Below are 10,009 nucleotides of genomic sequence, written 5' to 3' on the forward strand. Positions count from 1 at the left end.
TCCACCCGCCTGTTCTGGTACCAGTACCATGCTGTTTTTGTCACTATTGCTCTGTAATATTGTTTGAAATCTGGTATCGCTATACCGCCTGATTCACACTTCCTGCTTAGAATTGCTTTTGCTATTCTGGGTCTTTTATTTTTCCATATGAATTTCATGATTGCTTTATCTATTTCTACAAGAAATGCCGTTGGGATTTTGATTGGCATTGCATTAAACCTATAGAGAACTTTGGGTAATATCACCATTTTGATGATGTTAGTTCTGCCTATCCATGAACAGGGTATATTTTTCCATCTTCTAAGATCTTCTTCTACTTCTCTCTTTAGGGTTCTGTAGTTTTCATTGTATAAATCTTTCACCTCTTTTGTTAGGTTGATTCCCAAGTATTTTATTTTTTTTTTTGAGGATATTGTGAATGGAGTGTTTTTCCTCATTTCCGTTTCAGAAGTCTGCATTTTTATCAGGTGATGGTTCCGCTGGTCTGAAGATGACATTCTGAATAGCAAGGTAATGCATTATAAGTTCTATGAGGCAGGGACTGTGTTTCATTCACTTTTTCATTCGAAAATGTTAGCACATTGCCTGGCACATAGTAGGCCCAATAAATGATAAATATATGGAGGATTAAAAACAAGAAATTGCCTTCCAGATGAAAGAAAGTTTATTATTTATACCAGAAGGACAAAGTGTTAGTCTGACAGTTGTAAAAAACTGAGTCAATTAGGAGTAAATTATGAAACACCATGAAAACTAAGTCTAGAATTTTATATTTGAAGTCTTTTTTTTTGGTAAAAATACTATATGACCACCTTTATTATTAAATTGTTTAATGCTATCTGTGATCAAATACGAGAAAGTCATGTATAAAAACTGTCCTGTCTTCGATGAATTCTTTTTTTTAATTGATTATTTAAAGCATTACATAGCTCATGATATATCATCTTTCATACATTTGACTCAAATTGTGTTTTGAACTCCCATTTTCACCCCAAATACAGATTGCAGAATCACATCTGTTACATATTCACATTTTTACATAATGCCATATTAGTGACTGTTGTATTCTGCTACCTTTCCTATCCCCTACTATCCCCCCTCCCCTCCCCTCCCATCTTCCCTCTCTACCTCCCCTGCTGTTGTTCAATTCTCTCCCTTTTTTTCCCTCCCCCTTGCCCCTCATAACCTCTTATAATTCTATGTATCATTGAAGGTCTCCTACTATTTCCATGTGCTTTCCCTTCTCTCTCCCTTTCTCTCCCCCCATTCATCTTTGTTTACTGTAGTCTTTTCCTCGTGCTCTTCCTTCCTGTTCTGTTCTTAGTTGCTATCTTTATATCAAAGCAGACATTTGGCATTTGTTTTTTAGGGCTTGGCTAGCTTCGCTTAGCATCATCTGCTCTAATGCCATCCATTTCCCTGCAAATTCTATGATTTTGTCATTTCTTAGTGCTGCATAATACTCCATTGTGTATAGATGCCACATTTTTTTTATCCATTCATCTATTGAGGGGCATCTAGGTTGGTTCCACAGTCTAGCTATTGTGAATTGTGCCGCTATAATCATTGATGCAGCCGTATCCCTATAGAGCGCTCTTTTAAGGTCCTCAGGGAATAGTCCGAGAAGTGCAATAGCTGGGTCAAATGGTGGATCCATTCCCAGCTTTCCCAGGAGTCTCCATACTGCTTTCCAAATTGGCCTCACCATTTTGCAGCCCCACCAGCAGTGTACAAGTGTACCCTTTTCCCCACATCCCCGCCAACACTTATTGTTGTTTGACTTCATAATGGCTGCCAATCTTACTGGAGTGAGATGGTATCTTAGGGTGGTTTTGATTTGCATTTCTCTGATTGCTAGAGATGGTGAGCATTTTTTCATGTACTTGTTGATTGATTGTATGTCCTCCTCTGAGAAGTGTATTTGAAGTCTTAAAATGTGGGATTAGTTAAGGCTTTGGACAAAGAACAGGGGTGATGAGAGTGGATTTTAAAGATGAATTATTCATCAAAGCATAAACCCTAGAGTGCTCTGCCAATAACGCAATAATTGCATATTAAATGCTAATCTTATTATTCAATTACAGAATTTCCATAAGATAGGTGGTAATAAACACACTTTCTTATATATATCTGTGTCTTTATATATCCAAGGCTGGTTCTGTAGCCCTTGCTCTTTTACTTTGGAAGTCTTTCTTCTACATTATATAAAACACATTAAAACAAACACATATTTCACAGGAAGCATAATTCAGTATTGTAAAAAAATTCAGGATTTTGTAATTATGTTTTATAATATCTGGCTACAAGTAACTTTTGATTCATGAATTGGATATACTTTCTCGACATTGATATGCACACCTAGTCTCACAAGGTGAGAAAATATAACTTACAGATGGTTTTTAAATGTAATGAATGTTTATACTAAATTTATTAATTATTGAAGTTGACATTATGTTAGGCTTTGTAGACATTTAGTTAAACATTCACTTCTGTTTTACAGATCTCATATGTTTGAACTCATAAGTTTGATTGCAAGTTTCAAATATTTTTATGTCCTTGAAAAGCTGCCAAAGCCTTGATCAGATGCTCACAGGACTTAATTAATTAATTGGCCACATTCCATCTCCTGCCTCCTCTAATTTTGCATCAAGAATATGACCAATCATTCTTATAACCTTAGCAAGGAAAGTCCCTATTATTCAGAAGAAGAAATAAATCTTATGCAATGTTGCTATAACAGTGCAGGTGCCATTTGGGGTCCAAAACATCAAGCATGAAATTGCTTCTTGTTTATACAGTGTAGGAACTCCCACTTTATTTGATGCCCAAGTTCTGTCTGCTATAGACTTCATAATGTCTGACATTAACTGACATGAATTTCTTGATGTTTTTTTGTTTCAGATGGAAACAAACTTGTCTCAAATTCAAGGGGTCAAGCGATCCCTGTATCTCAACCTCCTAAGTAGCTAGGACTATAGGCATAGATCACACCTGGCTCAACGTGAATTTTTAAAAAGATGTTAAACTCTGAAGCAAAATAAACTATTACTGTGTCTAATCTGGTCTATGGAATTCATCAATTTCTAATTATTCGTACCATGGAAAGTTTGCTATGGGTTGAGACGTCTAAATGATGAAACAGTGGAGAATTGTCAAATCACCCGTATTTACCATTAAGTGTTATTTTAGTCTTCGTCTTAGATGTCTTGGGGCTTTACAATGTTTTAAAATAAAAGAATCACCCTGTTAGAATCCCATGGTCTTTTATATTATGCCTTATCTGTAAGCATCTATTGAATATTCTAATATCATAAAAACAAGCAACAACAGAAAGCAGAATGGGTGTTCTCTGAAAGGTAGAGAGGAGAAAAGGATATTTTTTGTACCAGGGATTAGACCCAGGGGCACTTAACTTAACTCCCTATTTATTTATTTATTTATTTAGGTACCAGGGATTGAACTCAGGGGTTCTTAACCATTGAGCCATATCCCAGCCCTTTTTTAATATTTTCTTTTGAGACAGGGTCTAAATTTCTGGCTTTGAACTCATGATCCTCCTGCCTCAGCCTCCCATGCTGCTGGGATCACAGGCATGTGCCAGCATGCCCAGCAGAAAGAAGAATTTTGAGGGCCCACAACATGCCTATTACCTTGCCATCATCCTCTCACTTAACTCTCATAACAAATCTGTGTGGTTTTCCAGCAAAGTTAAATAGTCTGGGATTACACAGTTGATAATGGTGGCAAAAGCAGATTTTAAGTCCAAAGTAGTAGCCAAAGCCAAAGCTATGTCTTTGAAGATCCCCTCTGCCTATGTATCTGTTGTTGCTGTTGTTATTTACACCCTCCTGGGACACAGAATTAATTATTTTAATTTTAAATTTTACTTTACAGCTTCTGACTACTTAAATATCCCATATATATTCATTCATTAATTCATTAAACAGCATTTGTGGAAATGTGTCTTAGTCTATGGTCTGTTGCTACAACAATATACCTGATACCTGGGCAACTTTTGAGGTACCGGTTTATTTGTCCAATGGTTCTGGAGGTTGGGAAGTTCAGAGAACATGATGCTGGCACCTGCTTAGTATCTGGTGAGGGCTTTCTTGCTACATCATAATATAGTAGAGGGTACCACATGGGAGACAGAGCAAAAATGCCAGAGAGAACTTAACTTTTATAACTAAGTCACTCCAGCAACAACCCATAAATCCATTGATCTATTAATGGAGTAACCCATTCATGACCCAGTGGGCTTACCCTCATGATCCAATCAACTCCCCAAAACCACACCTTTCAACACTATTGTATTAGGAACCAAGATTCCAACATATGAAATTTGGAGAACACATTGAAACTATAGGAAAATGTAAATACTCAATAATGGAAATCTGATCTTATTAATCTCTATTTTGACTCTATGATGTATGAATTATTTCTTTGACCCATTTCTACAAAGTATATTCACCTTTTTCATAAAGCAAAATTTATATTTTCCTATTAATAATTCTTTTTGTGCAATGATTTTATTAGAAATTTACTAATTTATCTGCCATTAAACATATTATGTAACATGTATGATTCCTTAAAATAGGAGATAGAGTTATTTTTACTAAAATAATTCCTCCTTAGAAGCCCCATTTGCAAAAGTCTATTTTAGGCATGCCTTTTGAACTTAATTTTGATCTGTTTACTGTGTATCACTGGTCTTCTATTTATAGCCAGGGGATTAACATTCCCATGTTCCCTTTGACCTATTATGCTTGACATCTAATTCCTTCACTGAGACCCAATTTAAATGTAAATTCAAGTATTTAAGAGCCCAAATTACTCAAGTGAAATAATGTGGTCCGTGGTCAGTAAGAATGTAAACATTTTCTCAAGGAATTGAAAACTGACTGTGTTAACTCACACTTTGTACAGTAATTAAGATCATACTAGTCCTGTGTGATTAAAAAAAGCTGTGAAAAGCAACCAATCCATTTGGGGTGGCTAGGTAAATCTTCAAAGGGTTACTAAGTATCTTGAGTGTATATGAAAAGGGTAGGTAGCAGAGGAAAGCTAGATAGAAGTCATTTAACAAACGTAGAAATAACCCAAAATGAGTACACCCTGATAGTTGCCTACTCAATATTTACTCTCTGCTTCTTCCCAGAAGACTTATCTTCCCAGTCTTGGAGTGAGGGTTGGACAAGTGACACCAAGTTGATAAGGGTAACTTAAGCCAAAGCCTTCATTGGATTCTGAAAAAGCTTTTCCTCTTCTGATAAAAGAATAACTGGCAAGGCCCATGTTCCTTCTCATTACCTTGAATGTGGACATGAGGCCTGAAACTACAGCATCCGTTTTGAGGCCAGTCACAAACGGGGGGTGGTGGGGGTGGGGGTGGGGGGGAGTAAGAGTATCACAGACTTCTAGGCTTGCAAACATGAAGCCAAAAATAATCAATGCCAGCAGCCATTCAGCACCTCTTTATGTGTGAGGAAAAAAATCCAGGTAAGACACAGTCAGCTGGTGTCCTGTTATGTGCAGTTGAACACATTCCTGAACTTTGTACATATTTGCCAAAGTGTGGTCCTTGAATCAGCAGCCTCAGTGTCACCTGAGACCTTTTTGGAAATGAATAATCTCAGGCCCACCTCAGAGTCTGTTTTAATGACATTCCCAAGTGATTTGTATGCATATTAAAATTTGGAAATCATGGTTGTCCATGATTTTCCCACTGGAGGCAGTGAGAAAAATTGATTCTCTCTACATATATATAAGAATAACAGAAATTTTTCCAAAGTGGAATCACAAGAAAAGGTGGGCCAGGGAACTTTTCTTCAAATGTTTATATATCACCTTATATGTGTCAGGCAATTATATATATATATATATAAAAACTATAGCTCATATTCACTATTTTGTTTAAACTTCAGATATGCTAAGTCTTTACTTTGTCAACCGTCCACATGGTACAGGGTGAGGAAATGAATCTTTAAGTGAAGTGATTCCCAAAGCCATCTAGGCAGAGCTGTTTTTTGAACCAAGGTCTTGCCAACAGGGAAGCCCACTTCTTTCCACTATACTACATTAGCATTCTGGCTCCAGCTTGGAAAGGAGGGGGAGAGCAAATGGAACTTGTGAAGGGAGAGAAGATGTACTTTAATGGTGAGAGATCAATGAAATAAACTATCAAAGTCTGCATCACTTGAAAGAATTTAGGAGAGTAGGGAGAATAAAGATTCCTGGGAGAAAAGGGAATGGGAAATATGGCAAAGCAAGGAGTTTATGCTTTGAATGCCAAATTAAAGGTACATACTTAATTCAGTCAGACAGAAACTAGAGCTGTTAAGGACAAAGAAGCAACAGTGTTATGAAATCAACTTGCTTCAGATATCAGCCAGAATTCTCAACTCATGCAGTTGTTTTCTGGCACAAAGTCCAGGAGATCATTTCTTATCTGAAACATTCATTTTTGTTCACATTCATAGAGTTCTGCTGACCATGATGTTGGTTTAACATTGCACATCTTGTCAGGGGGCCTCATTTGGACAAATCTGAACTGCCCAAAATGGTTTTGATTCACATAACATATAAAAACACAGACTCAAACGGGCAAGTGTTAGGTCATATTTATTTTTCCTTTATTTAAGAGGAATTGGGTCCAGTACAAGTGATGATGAGAAAACATCTGGCCTGGATATAGTGAGTAGTCAACAACTCTGTATGGATCAAACAGAGGTCCAACACATTGCTCTTCCCTACCTTTTTTCCAAAAGGTCTGGTTCCTTCAGCATCAATTATTACTTTCTTCAGAATTTTTACTTGTTTTTATTAGTGCACTACTTTTACATAACTATGTGTTTCATCTTAACAATCATAAATGCACATAAAAATTTACCCCAGTTCTATTGCCAGAACTTCCCCTTCCCTCCCCTCCTATCTTCCCCTGATCCTCCTCCTCTACTCCATTGGTCTTTGATTAATTTATTTTTTATCTGACACATCCTGTTTATACCTAAAAGTGGAATTCATGTGATATATGATATATTCAAACATGCAAATAGCATAATTTGGTCAATTTCATTCCTCAGTTATTCACCTTTGCCTTCCCTTCTTCCATCCCCTGGTCTTTCCTCTACTCTACTGGTCTCCATTATATTTTCACGAGATTCATCCACCCAATTTTTCCCCACCTTTTCCTCTCTAGCATCCACATATGAGAGGAAAATACCCAACCATTGATTTTCTGAGTCTGGCTTATCTCACCTAGTATGGTGTTCTCCATTCCTATCCATTTACTGGCAAATGCCATAATTTTATTTTTCATTATGGCTGAGTAATATTCCATTGTGTGTGTGTGTGTGTGTGTGTGTGTGTGTGTGTGTATATATATATATATATATATCACATTTTCTTGATCCATTATTTACTGAGTTTCACCTAAGCTGTTCTATAATGTGACTATTGCAAAGTGCACTGCTCTAAAACATTGGTGTGCAGCAACATTGTTATTAACAACAACAACAAAAAAATGAAACTTCCTGTTTACCAACAGTAGGCAAGGACTAACTTGCCTGGAACTGATTTTATAGTTGAATTAAAAAAATCTCTTCTAGTTACTCATTATACACACACACACACAACATATATATTTATATAAAGTTATTGTGAAATACAGACCACCATAAATATGTATGATTATGCATTAATCAATTTTTTTCTTAATGTTTAAGGGGATGGAAATGTTAATGACCCTGATTTTATCATCACACACTGTATACACATATCATATTGTGCTGTACTCCATAAATTTGTGCAATTAGAATAATTTTTAAATCTCTATTGTTAGAGATCCTAATTAATTCCAAAAACAAATTTAAGGAACTGTCACCAGAAAAGCTCCACTCAGTAAATATTTAATAAAACTAAGAGGAAGAAAGAAGCCAGGAGACTGCTTTTTCTCATTAATATATGGGTGTTTACTAAGCAAAGATAAATTAACTTCCTGAGACATTGTTGTGGTTGTGTTAGTTCCTTGCTTTTAAAGAAATAAAAAGTATGATTAAAAGTGTATCCCCAGCCGTTAGTCACCTCTTTCTCATCATCTTGTTTTTATTATTCTCATCATCATTGTCATTACCTAAAATGATCTTGTTAGTTTGTGTCTTAGTCATTGCTCTATTATCAGTTCCTGGGACTGTGCCTGGCTCTGCATAAATACTTGGTGAATGAATTAATCATCCAGTATACAGAAGGTAAACTCCAAATTCTTCCTTATCCTCACATCCAGGACCTTCCATGGGCTAATACCAACTTCACTTTCCCAGACTTTCTAGTTCCTTCTTTTAACTTTGGACTCCAGTCCTACTTGCCCCAGCATTGACTTCCAAACAGGGAGCCTTCCTCACTACCAACTGTTTCTTACTGAGTGTTCACATGCCTACCAACTTCTTCTCAGCCCACCCAAGTGCTGTCCGTGGACTGTTGATATTTTTTCCCTTTTTGTGAAGCCACCCACACTGTTACTGTCCATACATGCCTTGCTCTTCTCCCTACCTCCATGATATATGGTTACCCCATGTATATCAAGTATCAAGTATATTCAGCCTGCATTCTCCTTCTCGTCTCATATATTTCATATTAACTTGTTATTTTCATTTTTGTATGTTTCTGCTTTGTTATACTACATGTATATACTAAGCAACCATATTTTCTCTTTCCCTCTCAAATATCAAGTTGCATAAATATTTTCATATGTGACATATTTAAAGATATTAATTGACTAATAGATTGAGTTAGCTATTAACACTTAGAAGTTACAATGATAAGAGACTGAGAAGGAAGTTCCCTATGACCTAGAGAATAAGAGAGCATAATATGTGTGAGGCCCTGAGTTCAATCTCTAGTAACACAAAACAAAACAACCAAAAAAAAAAAAAAACACCACCTTTTAAGAGAGCAATAAAAGAGGAATTGTCTTACAATTAATATTTCCTGTACACCAGGGGAAAAGTATAAGTTTCATTTGAAAGGGCATACTGAAAAATAAACACTTCTCAAAATGCAGCTTCTGGTGCCATGGATGAAATGTTAGCATAATTAATCCCATTTTAAAACTATGCTTGATTTTAAATTAGACTAGTTTAGAGACTACCCTGTATATTTCAAAATTCACACATGCCATGTTTGGCTGTCAAGACTTCATGACTTGTGTAATATGTGGGAACAACTCACAGACACTCAATGGGAGAATGACAGATTCACCTATGATCATGTCCCCCACATTGAAAAATGTATTTTAGTATAGATAGTAATCTCACCAGTTTTAGCTTGGTTGAATATATAATACTCACTCTACAAATATTTGAGCTGATTGTTCTTCCTGCCACATCATCCAATTTAATAATTGCTCCACATCTTTTGATATTTCCTTCACAGCAGTATGTAATTTCTAAATGTGCAAATGATATAAAGACAGTACATTTTATAAGATGGATAGAAAAGAAATCTCATATTCTAACTAATAACCTCTTGGCTCATTTTCAGAGGTTGACATTTTTATTGTAACTTTACTGCAACATATGAATGCATACAAAACTCTTCGTTGTGTTTTTTACATCTTGGATATTTAAATCAAGGATGAATCTAGGATTCCTTTGAATAAGACTTTAAAATTATACTACTAGAAAAGGCTTTTGTTTTCCAATTAAGTATGAAAGTAAAAACTTAGCCCCTTTTACTTGGTTTGAACTTCAATCTGATCTTCTTATTTCTATTTTGCGGCAATCTATGGGATTGTGTGCCTTTTGCTTTCAAAATCTTGTTATAAATGCAGAATAGCTATGAATAAAACCTCAAAAACTAAATTTGCTGTCAAAAAAGGCTTTTAGTTTTTTAAAATATTAAATGTAAAATTATGGAATAAATCCCATTAAATCATTTGAACTTTTTATAAATTTTAATAAGAAATAGAACATCATTTAAAAAAATCTTCAAAATGACTGCCCTATACACTTTG

This window comes from Spermophilus citellus (assembly GCF_964194105.1).
Source record: "Spermophilus citellus genome assembly, chromosome: X".
Lineage (NCBI taxonomy): Eukaryota > Metazoa > Chordata > Mammalia > Rodentia > Sciuridae > Spermophilus > Spermophilus citellus.